At 44.5% G+C, this 14,240-nt stretch overlaps 12 non-coding genes across 12 annotated transcripts; all 12 read right to left on the bottom strand.

Annotated features, from left to right (window-relative positions):
- Positions 1-782: 782 nt before the first annotated feature.
- LOC125735957 (5S ribosomal RNA) lies at positions 783-901 on the bottom strand. The gene has a single exon (XR_007395242.1). It is a non-coding gene; the product is annotated as a 5S ribosomal RNA (ribosomal RNA).
- A 1,076-nt stretch (positions 902-1,977) lies between these two features.
- Positions 1,978-2,096, bottom strand: LOC125732416 (5S ribosomal RNA). Its single transcript, XR_007391796.1, has one exon. It is a non-coding gene; the product is annotated as a 5S ribosomal RNA (ribosomal RNA).
- A 1,081-nt stretch (positions 2,097-3,177) lies between these two features.
- Positions 3,178-3,296, bottom strand: LOC125735289 (5S ribosomal RNA). The gene has a single exon (XR_007394586.1). It is a non-coding gene; the product is annotated as a 5S ribosomal RNA (ribosomal RNA).
- Positions 3,297-4,372: 1,076 nt separating this feature from the next.
- Positions 4,373-4,491, bottom strand: LOC125735299 (5S ribosomal RNA). The gene has a single exon (XR_007394596.1). It is a non-coding gene; the product is annotated as a 5S ribosomal RNA (ribosomal RNA).
- Positions 4,492-5,579: 1,088 nt separating this feature from the next.
- On the bottom strand, positions 5,580-5,698 carry LOC125733460 (5S ribosomal RNA). The gene has a single exon (XR_007392805.1). It is a non-coding gene; the product is annotated as a 5S ribosomal RNA (ribosomal RNA).
- A 1,078-nt stretch (positions 5,699-6,776) lies between these two features.
- Positions 6,777-6,895, bottom strand: LOC125736808 (5S ribosomal RNA). Its single transcript, XR_007396076.1, has one exon. It is a non-coding gene; the product is annotated as a 5S ribosomal RNA (ribosomal RNA).
- Positions 6,896-7,965: 1,070 nt separating this feature from the next.
- LOC125730966 (5S ribosomal RNA) lies at positions 7,966-8,084 on the bottom strand. Its single transcript, XR_007391259.1, has one exon. It is a non-coding gene; the product is annotated as a 5S ribosomal RNA (ribosomal RNA).
- A 1,076-nt stretch (positions 8,085-9,160) lies between these two features.
- On the bottom strand, positions 9,161-9,280 carry LOC125731207 (5S ribosomal RNA). The gene has a single exon (XR_007391488.1). It is a non-coding gene; the product is annotated as a 5S ribosomal RNA (ribosomal RNA).
- Positions 9,281-10,357: 1,077 nt separating this feature from the next.
- On the bottom strand, positions 10,358-10,476 carry LOC125732892 (5S ribosomal RNA). Its single transcript, XR_007392256.1, has one exon. It is a non-coding gene; the product is annotated as a 5S ribosomal RNA (ribosomal RNA).
- Positions 10,477-11,558: 1,082 nt separating this feature from the next.
- Positions 11,559-11,677, bottom strand: LOC125735584 (5S ribosomal RNA). The gene has a single exon (XR_007394878.1). It is a non-coding gene; the product is annotated as a 5S ribosomal RNA (ribosomal RNA).
- Positions 11,678-12,755: 1,078 nt separating this feature from the next.
- On the bottom strand, positions 12,756-12,874 carry LOC125736845 (5S ribosomal RNA). The gene has a single exon (XR_007396113.1). It is a non-coding gene; the product is annotated as a 5S ribosomal RNA (ribosomal RNA).
- Positions 12,875-13,958: 1,084 nt separating this feature from the next.
- Positions 13,959-14,077, bottom strand: LOC125732865 (5S ribosomal RNA). The gene has a single exon (XR_007392229.1). It is a non-coding gene; the product is annotated as a 5S ribosomal RNA (ribosomal RNA).
- Between the last annotated feature and the right edge of the window lie 163 nt (positions 14,078-14,240).

The raw sequence follows: 14,240 nt of genomic DNA, 5'->3' as shown, positions 1-14,240 counted from the left end.
ACCGCATGCAGGCTTCTCTTAACGACCCTCTGTTATCAACTCCGCTAACAGCCACAAAATCTCCGCTGCACGAAGCCCACTGGTAGCTGCTGAATCACATGCTTCCCCAAAACATTGCGCTGTCAGAACACTGGGAGCTACACACACCAACAAGTCCATACTGCAGGCTGCAGCCAGAACAATTTTCTACATTGAAACATCGACGGCCTCATCTCTCTAAAAATTCACCAGACCGCTTCTACCACCAGCAAAGAAGTTTCCATCCCTAATTCCTCTGTGATTCCCACTAACCTAAACATTAAGTTGGCATTGAAGGGCGTGAATTACCCCGGCCAACCTGCTCTTTTAAATACAGCTTTTAGCAAGTTTTGAAAGGAGAAGAGCAGAACTTGCTATGCCAATAATATCGAGTCTTCTGTGGCGAAGTGGTTTTTGCATAGAAAACAAAGCGGTCAGTTGAAGAGGAATAATATCAGTACTTTGTTTAAAACTGTGTGTAAAAAGCTGTCTCTTTATCATTAACAATAAGTTGTAAAACGTGAATGGGGAGTGACAGTCTTCAAGTTGGTGAGAAGATCGCGCCCTGGTGGAATAAAGGCACGAACAGCTTACAGCACCTAGAATTACCAGGAAGTATTTAGAGTAAAACGGTTTCTAAAAGCTGCCTTTATGAATGAGACAAAAATATATATATATATATAAAATAGTAAAATGGAAGGGGAGTGATAGATTTAAATTAATCGTGAAGTGGAGCGCCCCCTGTATAAAGTAAAAGTGAGAAAAGCTTACAGCACCTGGTATTCCCAGGTGGTTTCCCATCCAAGTACTAACCAGACCCTACCCTGCTTAGCTTCCAAGATCAGACGAGATCGGGCGTGTTCAGGGTGGTATGGCCGTGAGCGAGAAAAACTACCAAAAACAGCCCTTTTGCATTACACGCCTCTATACATGCCAGTTAGTCCCATTGGATCCTACTCCTGGTTTTTTTTTTTTTATCTGACTCACACTGCAGCCCCACCATCCAATCGGCAGCGCCGGACCCACACCAAACATTCACCAAACTACTCAGCCGGCAGCCTACCACAATTATTCCATTCTTTCCGCATCCGCACACTTCCTTCTTTTTAACTCCTTTTCACTACCGCACAGGTTAATCGCCGCACGTCCCCCGCCGGCAAACATTACTCCTTTGCCTACTGCATGTAGGCTTCTCTTAACGACCCTCTGTTATCAACTCCGCTAACAGCCACAAAATCTCCGCCGCACGAAGCCCACTGGTAGCTGCTGAATCACATGCTTCCCCAAAACGTCGCGCTGTCAGAACACTGGGAGCTACACACACCAACAAGTCCATACTGCAGGCTGCAGCCAGAACAATTTTCTACATTCAAACATCGACGGCCTCTTCTCTCTAAAAATTCACCAGACCGCTTCTACCACCAGCAAAGAAGTTTCCATCCCTAATTCCTCTGTGATTCCCACTAACCTAAATATTAAGCTGGCATTGAAGGGTGTGAATTACCCCCGCCAATCTGTTCTTTTAAATACAGCTTTTAGCACGTTTTGAAAGGAGAAGAGCAGAACTTGCTATGCCAATAATATCGAGTCTTCTGTGGCGAAGTGGTTTTTGCATAGAAAACAAAGCGGTGAGTTGAAGAGGAATAATATCAGTACTTTGTTTAAAACTGTGTGTAAAAAGCTGTCTCTTTATCATTAACAATAAGTTGTAAAACGTGAATGGGGAGTGACCGTCTTCAAGTTTGTGAGAAGATCGCGCCCTGGTGGAATAAAGGCACGAACAGCTTACAGCACCTAGAATTACCAGGAAGTATTTAGAGTAAAACGGTTTCTAAAAGCTGCCTTTATGAATGAGAGAAAAAAAAATATATATATATAAAATAGTAAAATGGAAGGGGAGTGATAGATTTAAATTAATCGTGAAGTGGTGCGCCCCCTGTATAAAGTAAAAGTGAGAAAGGCTTACAGCACCTGGTATTCCCAGGAGGTCTCCCATCCAAGTACTAACCAGACCCTACCCTGCTTGGCTTCCGAGATCAGACGAGATCGGGCGTGTTCAGGGTGGTATGGCCGTAAGCGAGAGATGCTACCAAAAACAGCCCTTTTGCATTACACGCCTCTATACATGCCAGTTAGTCCCATTGGATCCTACTCCTGGTTTTTTTTTTTTTTTTTATCTGACTCACACTGCAGCCCCACCATCCAATCGGCAGCGCCGGACCCACACCAAACATTCACCAAACTACTCAGCCGGCAGCCTACCACAATTATTCCATTCTTTCCGCATCCGCACACTTCCTTCTTTTTAACTCCTTTTCACTACCGCACAGGTTAATCGCCGCACGTCCCCCGCCGGCAAACATTACTCCTTTGCCTACTGCATGCAGGCTTCTCTTAACGACCCTCTGTTATCAACTCCGCTAACAGCCACAAAATCTCCGCCGCACGAAGCCCACTGGTAGCTGCTGAATCACATGCTTCCCCAAAACGTCGCGCTGTCAGAACACTGGGAGCTACACACACCAACAAGTCCATACTGCAGGCTGCAGCCAGAACAATTTTCTACATTCAAACATCGACGGCCTCTTCTCTCTAAAAATTCACCAGACCGCTTCTACCACCAGCAAAGAAGTTTCCATCCCTAATTCCTCTGTGATTCCCACTAACCTAAACATTAAGCTGGCATTGAAGGGTGTGAATTACCCCGGCCAATCTGTTCTTTTAAATACAGCTTTTAGCAAGTTTTGAAAGGAGAAGAGCAGAACTTGCTATGCCAATAATATCGAGTCTTCTGTGGCGAAGTGGTTTTTGCATAGAAAACAAAGCGGTCAGTTGAAGAGGAATAATATCAGTACTTTGTTTAAAACTGTGTGTAAAAAGCTGTCTCTTTATCATTAACAATAAGTTGTAAAACGTGAATGGGGAGTGACAGTCTTCAAGTTTGTGAGAAGATCGCGCCCTGGTGGAATAAAGGCACGAACAGCTTACAGCACCTAGAATTACCAGGAAGTATTTAGAGTAAAACGGTTTCTAAAAGCTGCCTTTATGAATGAGAGAAAAAAAAAATATATATATATAAAATAGTAAAATGGAAGGGGAGTGATAGATTTAAATTAATCGTGAAGTGGAGCGCCCCCTGTATAAAGTAAAAGTGAGAAAAGCTTACAGCACCTGGTATTCCCAGGTGGTCTCCCATCCAAGTACTAACCATACCCTACCCTACTTAGCTTCCGAGATCAGACGAGATCGGGCGTGTTCAGGGTGGTATGGCCGTAAGCGAGAGATGCTACCAAAAACAGCCCTTTTGCATTACACGCGTCTCTACATGCCAGTTAGTCCCATTGGATCCTACTCCTGGTTTTTTTTTTTTTTTTATCTGACTCACACTGCAGCACCACCATCCAATCGGCAGCGCCGGACCCACACCAAACATTCACCAAACTACTCAGCCGGCAGCCTACCACAATTATTCCATTCTTTCCGCATCCGCACACTTCCTTCTCTTTAAGTCCTTTTCACTACCTCACAGGTTAATCGCCGCATGTCCCCCGCCGGCAAACATTACTCCTTTGCCTACCGTATGCAGGCTTCTCTTAACGACCCTCTGTTATCAACTCCGCTAACAGCCACAAAATCTCCGCCGCACGAAGCCCACTGGTTGCTGTTGAATCACATGCTTCCCCAAAATGTCACGCTGTCAGAACACTGGGAGCTACACACACCAACAAGTCCATACTGCAGGCTACAGCCAGAACAATTTTCTACATTCAAACATCGACGGCCTTTTCTCTCTAAAAATTCACCAGACCGCTTCTACCACCAGCAAAGAAGTTTCCATCCCTAATTCCTCTGTGATTCCCACTAACCTAAACATTAAGCTGGCATTGAAGGGTGTGAATTACCCCGGCCAATCTGTTCTTTTAAATACAGCTTTTAGTAAGTTTTGAAAGGAGAAGAGCAGAACTTGCTATGCCAATAATATCGAGTCTTCTGTGGCGAAGTGGTTTTTGCATAGAAAACAAAGCGGTCAGTTGAAGAGGAATAATATCAGTACTTTGTTTAAAACTGTGTGTAAAAAGCTGTCTCTTTATCATTAACAATAAGTTGTAAAACGTGAATGGGGAGTGACAGTCTTCAAGTTTGTGAGAAGATCGCGCCCTGGTGGAATAAAGGCACGAACAGCTTACAGCACCTAGAATTACCAGGAAGTATTTAGAGTAAAACGGTTTCTATAAGCTGGCTTTATGAAAGAGAGAAAAAATATATATATATAAAATAGTAAAATGGAAGGGGAGTGCTAGATTTAAATTAATCGTGAAGTGGAGCGCCCCCCGTTTAAAGTAAAAGTGAGAAAAGCTTACAGCACCTGGAATTCCCAGGTGGTCTCCCATCCAAGTACTAACCAGACCCTACGCTGCTTAGCTTCCGAGATCAGACGAGATCAGGCGTGTTCAGGGTGGTATGGCCGTAAGCGAGAGATGCTACCAAAAACAGCCCGTTTGCATTACACGCCTCTATACATGCCAGTTGGTCCCATTGGATCCTACTAATGTTGTTTTTTTTTTTTTATCTGACTCACACTGCAGCCCCACCATCCAATCGGCAGCGCCGGACCCACACCAAACATTCACCAAACTACTCAGCCAGCAGCCTACCACAATTATTCCATTCTTTCCGCATCCGCACACTTCCTTCTTTTTAACTCCTTTTCACTACCGCACAGGTTAATCGCCGCACGTCCCCCGCCGGCAAACATTACTCCTTTGCCTACTGCATGCAGGCTTCTCTTAACGACCCTCTGTTATCAACTCCGCTAACAGCCACAAAATCTCCGCCGCACGAAACCCACTGGTAGCTGCTGAATCACATGCTTCCCCAAAACGTCATGCTGTCAGAACACTGGGAGCTACACACACCAACAAGTCTATACTGCAGGCTGCAGCCAGAACAATTTTCTACATTCAAACATCGACGGCCTCTTCTCTCTAAAAATTCACCAGACCGCTTCTACCACCAGCAAAGAAGTTTCCATCCCTAATTCCTCTGTGACTCCCACTAACCCAAACATTAAGCTGGCATTGAAGGGTGTGAATTACCCCGGCCAATCTGTTCTTTTAAATACAGCTTTTAGCAAGTTTTGAAAGGAGAAGAGCAGAACTTGCTATGCCAATAAAATCGAGTCTTCTGTGGCGAAGTGGTTTTTGCATAGAAAACAAAGCGGTCAGTTGAAGAGGAATAATATCAGTACTTTGTTTAAAACTGTGTGTAAAAAGCTGTCTCTTTATCATCAACAATAAGTTGTAAAACGTGAATGGGGAGTGACAGTCTTCAAGTTTGTGAGAAGATCGCGCCCTGGTGGAATAAAGGCACGAACAGCTTACAGCACCTAGAATTACCAGGAAGTATTTAGAGTAAAACGGTTTCTAAAAGCTGCCTTTATGAATGAGAGAAAAAAAAAAATATATATATATATATATATAAAATAGTAAAATGGAAGGGGAGTGATAGATTTAAATTAATCGTGAAGTGGAGCGCCCCCTGTATAAAGTAAAAGTGAGAAAAGTTTACAGCACCAGGTATTCCCAGGTGGTCTCCCATCCAAGTACTAACCAGACCCTACCCTGCTTAGCTTCCGAGATCAGACGAGATCGGGCGTGTTCAGGGTGGTATGGCCGTAAGCGAGAGATGCTACCAAAAACAGCCCTTTTGCATTACACGCGTCTATACATGCCAGTTAGTCCCATTGGATCCTACTCCTGGTTTTTTTTTTTTTTTTTATCTGACTCACACTGCAGCCCCACCATCCAATCGGCAGCGCCGGACCCACACCAAACATTCACCAAACTACTCAGCCGGCAGCCTACCACAATTATTCCATTCTTTCCGCATCCGCACACTTCCTTCTTTTTAACTCCTTTTCACTACCGCACAGGTTAATCGCCGCACGTCCCCCGCCGGCAAACATTACTCCTTTGCCTACTGCATGCAGGCTTCTCTTAACGACCCTCTGTTATCAACTCCGCTAACAGCCACAAAATCTCCGCCGCACGAAGCCCACTGGTAGCTGCTGAATCACATGCTTCCCCAAAACGTCGTGCTGTCAGAACACTGGGAGCTACACACACCAACAAGTCCATACTGCAGGCTGCAGCCAGAACAATTTTCTACATTCAAACATCGACGGCCTCTTCTCTCTAAAAATTCACCAGACCGCTTCTACCACCAGCAAAGAAGTTTCCATCCCTAATTCCTCTGTGATTCCCACTAACCTAAACATTAAGCTGGCATTGAAGGGTGTGAATTACCCCGGCCAACCTGCTCTTTTAAATACAGCTTTTAGCAAGTTTTGAAAGGAGGAGAAGAGCAGAACTTGCTATGCCAATAATATCGAGTCTTCTGTGGTGAAGTGGTTTTTGCATAGAAAACAAAGCGATGAGTTGAAGAGTAATTATATCAGTACTTTGTTTAAAACTGTGTGTAAAAAGCTGTCTCTTTGTTATTAACAATAAGTTGTAAAACTTGAATGGGGAGTGACAGTCTTCAAGTTTGTGAGAAGATCGCGCCCTGGTGGAATAAAGGCACGAACAGCTTACAGCAGCTAGAATTACCAGGCAGTATTTAGAGTAAAACGGTGTGTAAAAGCTGCCTTTATGAATGAGAGAAAAAAGAAATATATAAAATAGTAAAATGGAAGGGGAGTGATAGATTTAAATTAATCGTGAAGTGGAGCGCCCCCTGTATAAAGTAAAAGTGAGAAAAGTTTACAGCACCAGGTATTCCCAGGTGGTCTCCCATCCAAGTACTAACCAGACTCTACCCTGCTTAGCTTCCAAGATCAGACGAGATCGGGCGTGTTCAGGGTGGTATGGCCGTAAGCGAGAAATGCTACCAAAAACAGCCCTTTTGCATTACACGCGTCTATACATGCCAGTTAGTCCCATTGGATCCTACTCCTGGTTTTTTTTTTTTTTTTTATCTGACTCACACTGCAGCCCCACCATCCAATCGGCAGCGCCGGACCCACACCAAACATTCACCAAACTACTCAGCCGGCAGCCTACCACAATTATTCCATTCTTTCCGCATCCGCACACTTCCTTCTTTTTAACTCCTTTTCACTACCGCACAGGTTAATCGCCGCACGTCCCCCGCCGGCAAACATTACTCCTTTGCCTACTGCATGCAGGCTTCTCTTAACGACCCTCTGTTATCAACTCCGCTAACAGCCACAAAATCTCCGCCGCACGAAGCCCACTGGTAGCTGCTGAATCACATGCTTCCCCAAAACGTCGTGCTGTCAGAACACTGGGAGCTACACACACCAACAAGTCCATACTGCAGGCTGCAGCCAGAACAATTTTCTACATTCAAACATCGACGGCCTCTTCTCTCTAAAAATTCACCAGACCGCTTCTACCACCAGCAAAGAAGTTTCCATCCCTAATTCCTCTGTGATTCCCACTAACCTAAACATTAAGCTGGCATTGAAGGGTGTGAATTACCCCGGCCAACCTGCTCTTTTAAATACAGCTTTTAGCAAGTTTTGAAAGGAGGAGAAGAGCAGAACTTGCTATGCCAATAATATCGAGTCTTCTGTGGTGAAGTGGTTTTTGCATAGAAAACAAAGCGATGAGTTGAAGAGGAATTATATCAGTACTTTGTTTAAAACTGTGTGTAAAAAGCTGTCTCTTTATCATTAACAATAAGTTGTAAAACGTGAATGGGGAGTGACAGTCTTCAAGTTTGTGAGAAGATCGCGCCCTGGTGGAATAAAGGCACGAACAGCTTACAGCACCTAGAATTACCAGACAGTATTTAGAGTAAAACGTGTGTAAAAGCTGCCTTTATGAATGAGAGAAAAAAGAAATATATAAAATAGTAAGGGGAGTGATAGATTTAAATTAATCGTGAGGTGGAGTGCCCCCTGTATAAAGTAAAAGTGAGAAAAGCTTACAGCACGTGGTATTCCCAGGCAGTCACCCATCCAAGTACTAACCAGACCCTACCCCACTTAGCTTCCGAGATCAGACGAGATCGGGCGTGTTCAGGGTGGTATGGCCATAAACGAGAGCCGCGAACAAAAACAGCCCTTTTGCATTACACGCCTCTATACATGCCAGTTAGTCCCATTGGATCCTACTCCTGTTTTTTTTTTTTATCTGACTCACACTGCAGCCCCACCATCCAATTGGCAGCGCCGGACCCACACCAAACATTCACCAAACTACTCAGCCGGCAGCCTACCACAATTATTCCATTCTTTCCGCATCCGCACACTTCCTTCTCTTTAACTCCTTTTCACTACCGCACAGGTTAATCGCCGCACGTCCCCCGCCAGCAAACATTACTCCTTTGCCTACCGCATGCAGGCTTCTCTTAACGACCCTCTGTTATCAACTCCGCTAACAGCCACAAAATCTCCGCCGCACGAAGCCCACTGGTAGCTGTTGAATCACATGCTTCCCCAAAACGTCGCGCTGTCAGAACACTGGGAGCTACACACGCCAACAAGTCCATACTGCAGGCTGCAGCCAGAACAATTTTCTACATTCAAACATCGACGGCCTCTTCTCTCTAAAAATTCACCTGAACGCTTCTACCACCAGCAAAGAAGTTTCCATCCCTAATTCCTCTGTGATTCCCACCAACCTAAACATTAATCTGGCATTGAAGGATGTGAATTACCCCGGCCAGCCTGCTCTTTTAAATACAGCTTTTAGCGAGTTTTGAAAGGAGGAGAAGAGCAGACCTTGCTATGCCAATAATATCGAGTCTTCTATGGTGAAGTGGTTTTTGCATAGAAAACAAAGCGGTGAGTTGAAGAGGAATTATATCAGTACTTTGTTTAAAACTGTGTGTAAAAAGCTGTCTCTTTATCATTAACAATAAGTTGTAAAACGTGAATGGGGAGTGACAGTCTTCAAGTTTGTGAGAAGATCGCGTCCTGGTGGAATAAAGGCACGAACAGCTTACAGCACCTAGAATTGCCAGGCAGTATTTAGAGTAAAACGGTTTCTAAAAGCTGCCTTTATGAAAGAGAGAAAAAAAATATATATATATAAAATAGTAAAATAGAAGGGGAGTGATAGATTTAAATTAATCGTGAAGTGGAGCGCCCCCTGTATAAAGTAAAAGTGAGAAAAGCTTACGGCACCTGGTATTCCCAGGTGGTCTTCCTTCCAAGTACTAACCAGACCTTACCCTGCTTAGCTTACCGAGATCGGACGAGATCGGGTGTGTTCAGGGTGGTACGGCCGTAAGCGAGAGACACTACCAAAAACAGCTCTTTTGCATTACACGCGTCTATACATGCCAGTTAGTCCCATTGGATCCTACACCTGTTTTTTTTTTTTTATCTGACTCACACTGCAGCCCCACCATCCAATCGGCAGCGCCAGACCCACACCAAACATTCACCAAACTACTCAGCCGGCAGCCTACCACAATTATTCCATTCTTTCCGCATCCGCACACTTCCTTCTCTTTAACTCCTTTTCACTACCGCACAGGTTAATCGCCGCACGTCCCCCGCCAGCAAACATTACTCCTTTGCCTACCGCATGCAGGCATCTCTTAACGACCCTCTGTTATCAACTCCGCTAACAGCCACAAAATCTCCGCCGCACGAAGCCCACTGGTAGCTGTTGAATCACATGCTTCCCCAAAACGTCGCGCTGTCAGAACACTGGGAGCTACACACGCCAACAAGTCCATACTGCAGGCTGCAGCCAGAACAATTTTCTACATTCAAACATCGACGGCCTCTTCTCTCTAAAAATTCACCAGAACGCTTCTACCACCAGCAAAGAAGTTTCCATCCCTAATTCCTCTGTGATTCCCACCAACCTAAACATTAAGCTGGCATTGAAGGGTGTGAATTACCCCGGCCAGCCTGCTCTTTTAAATACAGCTTTTAGCGAGTTTTGAAAGGAGGAGAAGAGCAGACCTTGCTATGCCAATAATATCGAGTCTTCTATGGTGAAGTGGTTTTTGCATAGAAAACAAAGCGGTGAGTTGAAGAGGAATTATATCAGTACTTTGTTTAAAACTGTGTGTAAAAAGCTGTCTCTTTATCATTAACAATAAGTTGTAAAACGTGAATGGGGAGTGACAGTCTTCAAGTTTGTGAGAAGATCGCGTCCTGGTGGAATAAAGGCACGAACAGCTTACAGCACCTAGAATTGCCAGGCAGTATTTAGAGTAAAACGGTTTCTGAAAGCTGCCTTTATGAAAGAGAGAAAAAAAATATATATATATAAAATAGTAAAATGGAAGGGGAGTGATAGATTTAAATTAATCGTGAAGTGGAGCGCCCCCTGTATAAAGTAAAAGTGAGAAAAGCTTACAGCACCTGGTATTCCCAGGAGGTCTCCCATCCAAGTACTAACCAGACCCTACCCTGCTTGGCTTCCGAGATCAGACGAGATCGGGCGTGTTCAGGGTGGTATGGCCGTAAGCGAGAGATGCTACCAAAAACAGCCCTTTTGCATTACACGCCTCTATACATGCCAGTTAGTCCCATTGGATCCTACTCCTGGTTTTTTTTTTTTTTTTTTATCTGACTCACACTGCAGCCCCACCATCCAATCGGCAACGCCGGACCCACACCAAACATTCACCAAACTACTCAGCCGGCAGCCTACCACAATTATTCCATTCTTTCCGCATCCGCACACTTCCTTCTTTTTAACTCCTTTTCACTACCGCACAAGTTAATCGCCGCACGTCCCCCGCCGGCAAACATTACTCCTTTGCCTACTGCATGCAGGCTTCTCTTAACGACCCTCTGTTATCAACTCCGCTAACAGCCACAAAATCTCCGCCGCACGAAGCCCACTGGTAGCTGCTGAATCACATGCTTCCCCAAAACGTCGCGCTGTCAGAACACTGGGAGCTACACACACCAACAAGTCCATACTGCAGGCTACAGCCAGAACAATTTTCTACATTCAAACATCGACGGCCTCTTCTCTCTAAAAATTCACCAGACCGCTTCTACCACCAGCAAAGAAGTTTCCATCCCTAATTCCTCTGTGATTCCCACTAACCTAAACATTAAGCTGGCATTGAAGGGTGTGAATTACCCCGGCCAATCTGTTCTTTTAAATACAGCTTTTAGCAAGTTTTGAAAGGAGAAGAGCAGAACTTGCTATGCCAATAATATCGAGTCTTCTGTGGCAAAGTGGTTTTTGCATAGAAAACAAAGCGGTCAGTTGAAGAGGAATAATGTCAGTACTTTGTTTAAAACTGTGTGTAAAAAGCTGTCTCTTTATCATTAACAATAAGTTGTAAAACGTGAATGGGGAGTGACAGTCTTCAAGTTTGTGAGAAGATCGCGCCCTGGTGGAATAAAGGCACGAACAGCTTACAGCACCTAGAATTACCAGGAAGTATTTAGAGTAAAACGGTTTCTAAAAGCTACCTTTATGAATGAGAGAAAAAAAATATATATATATATAAAATAGTAAAATGGAAGGGGAGTGATAGATTTAAATTCATCGTGAAGTGGAGCGCCCCCTGTATAAAGTAAAAGTGAGAAAAGCTTACAGGACCTGGTATTCCCAGGTGGTCTCCCATCCAAGTACTAACCAGACCCTACCCTGCTTAGCTTCCGAGATCAGACGAGATCGGGCGTGTTCAGGGTGGTATGACCGTACGCGTGAGACACTACCAAAAACAGCCCTTTTGCATTACACGCGTCTATACATGCCAGTTAGTCCCATTGGATTCTACTCCTGTTTTTTTTTTTTTTTGTCTGACTCACACTGCAGCACCACCATCCAATCGGCAGCGCCGGACCCACACCAAACATTCACCAAACTACTCAGCCGGCAGCCTACCACAATTATTCCATTCTTTCCGCATCCGCACACTTCCTTCTTTTTAACTCCTTTTCACTACCACACAAGTTAATCGCCGCACGTCCCCCGCCGGCAAACATTACTCCTTTGCCTACTGCATGCAGGCTTCTCTTAACGACCCTCTGTTATCAACTCCGCTAACAGCCACAAAATCTCCGCCGCACGAAGCCCACTGGTAGCTGCTGAATCACATGCTTCCCCAAAACGTCGCGCTGTCAGAACACTGGGAGCTACACACACCAACAAGTCCATACTGCAGGCTACAGCCAGAACAATTTTCTACATTCAAACATCGACGGCCTCTTCTCTCTAAAAATTCACCAGACCGCTTCTACCACCAGCAAAGAAGTTTCCATCCCTAATTCCTCTGTGATTCCCACTAACCTAAACATTAAGCTGGCATTGAAGGGTGTGAATTACCCCGGCCAATCTGTTCTTTTAAATACAGCTTTTAGCAAGTTTTGAAAGGAGAAGAGCAGAACTTGCTATGCCAATAATATCGAGTCTTCTGTGGCAAAGTGGTTTTTGCATAGAAAACAAAGCGGTCAGTTGAAGAGGAATAATGTCAGTACTTTGTTTAAAACTGTGTGTAAAAAGCTGTCTCTTTATCATTAACAATAAGTTGTAAAACGTGAATGGGGAGTGACAGTCTTCAAGTTTGTGAGAAGATCGCGCCCTGGTGGAATAAAGGCACGAACAGCTTACAGCACCTAGAATTACCAGGAAGTATTTAGAGTAAAACGGTTTCTAAAAGCTACCTTTATGAATGAGAGAAAAAAAAAATATATATATATAAAATAGTAAAATGGAAGGGGAGTGATAGATTTAAATTCATCGTGAAGTGGAGCGCCCCCTGTATAAAGTAAAAGTGAGAAAAGCTTACAGCACCTGGTATTCCCAGGTGGTCTCCCATCCAAGTACTAACCAGACCCTACCCTGCTTAGCTTCCGAGATCAGACGAGATCGGGCGTGTTCAGGGTGGTATGGCCGTAAGCGTGAGACGCTACCAAAAACAGCCCTTTTGCATTACACGCGTCTATACATGCCAGTTAGTCCCATTGGATTCTACTCCTGTTTTTTTTTTTTTTTTATCTGACTCACACTGCAGCACCACCATCCAATCGGCAGCGCCGGACCCACACCAAACATTCACCAAACTACTCAGCCGGCAGCCTACCACAATTATTCCATTCTTTCCGCATCCGCACACTTCCTTCTTTTTAACTCCTTTTCACTACCGCACAGGTTAATCGCCGCACGTCCCCCGCCGGCAAACATTACTCCTTTGCCTACTGCATGCAGGCTTCTCTTAACGACCCTCTGTTATCAACTCCGCTAACAGCCACAAAATCTCCGCCGCACGAAGCCCACTGGTAGCTGCTGAATCACATGCTTCCCCAAAACGTCGCGCTGTCAGAACACTGGGAGCTACACACACCAACAAGTCCATACTGCAGGCTGCAGCCAGAACTATTTTCTACATTCAAACATCGACGGCCTCTTCTCTCTAAAAATTCACCAGACCGCTTCTACCACCAGCAAAGAAGTTTCCATCCCTAATTCCTCTGTGATTCCCACTAACCTAAACATTAAGCTGGCATTGAAGGGTGTGAATTACCCCGGCCAATCTGTTCTTTTAAATACAGCTTTTAGCAAGTTTTGAAAGGAGAAGAGCAGAACTTGCTATGCCAATAATATCGAGTCTTCTGTGGCGAAGTGGTTTTTGCATAGAAAACAAAGCGGTCAGTTGAAGAGGAATAATATCAGTACTTTGTTTAAAACTGTGTGTAAAAAGCTGTCTCTTTATCATTAACAATAAGTTGTAAAACGTGAATGGGGAGTGACAGTCTTCAAGTTTGTGAGAAGATCGCGCCCTGGTGGAATAAAGGCACGAACAGCTTACAGCACCTAGAATTACCAGGAAGTATTTAGAGTAAAACGGTGTGTAAAAGCTGCCTTTATGAATGAGAGAAAAAGAAAAAAAAATATATATATATAAAATAGTAAAATGGAAGGGGAGTGATAGATTTAAATTAATCGTGAAGTGGAGCGCCCCCTGTATAAAGTAAAAGTGAGAAAAGCTTACAGCACCTGGTATTCCCAGGAGGTCTCCCATCCAAGTACTGACCAGACCCTACCCTGCTTGGCTTCCGAGATCGGATGAGATCGGGCGTGTTCAGGGTGGTATGGCCGTAAGCTAGAGAAACTACCAAAAACAGCCCTTTTGCATTACACGCCTCTATACATGCCAGTTGGTCCCATTGGATACTACTAATGTTCTTTTTTTTTTTTTATCTGACTCACACTGAAGCCCCACCATCCAATCGGCAGCGCCGGACCCACACCCAACATTCACCAAAC

Source organism: Brienomyrus brachyistius, chromosome 2 (assembly GCF_023856365.1).
Source record: "Brienomyrus brachyistius isolate T26 chromosome 2, BBRACH_0.4, whole genome shotgun sequence".
NCBI lineage: Eukaryota > Metazoa > Chordata > Actinopteri > Osteoglossiformes > Mormyridae > Brienomyrus > Brienomyrus brachyistius.
The sequence above is the reverse complement of the archived record's forward strand: the minus strand, read 5'-3'. Positions and strand labels throughout refer to the sequence as shown.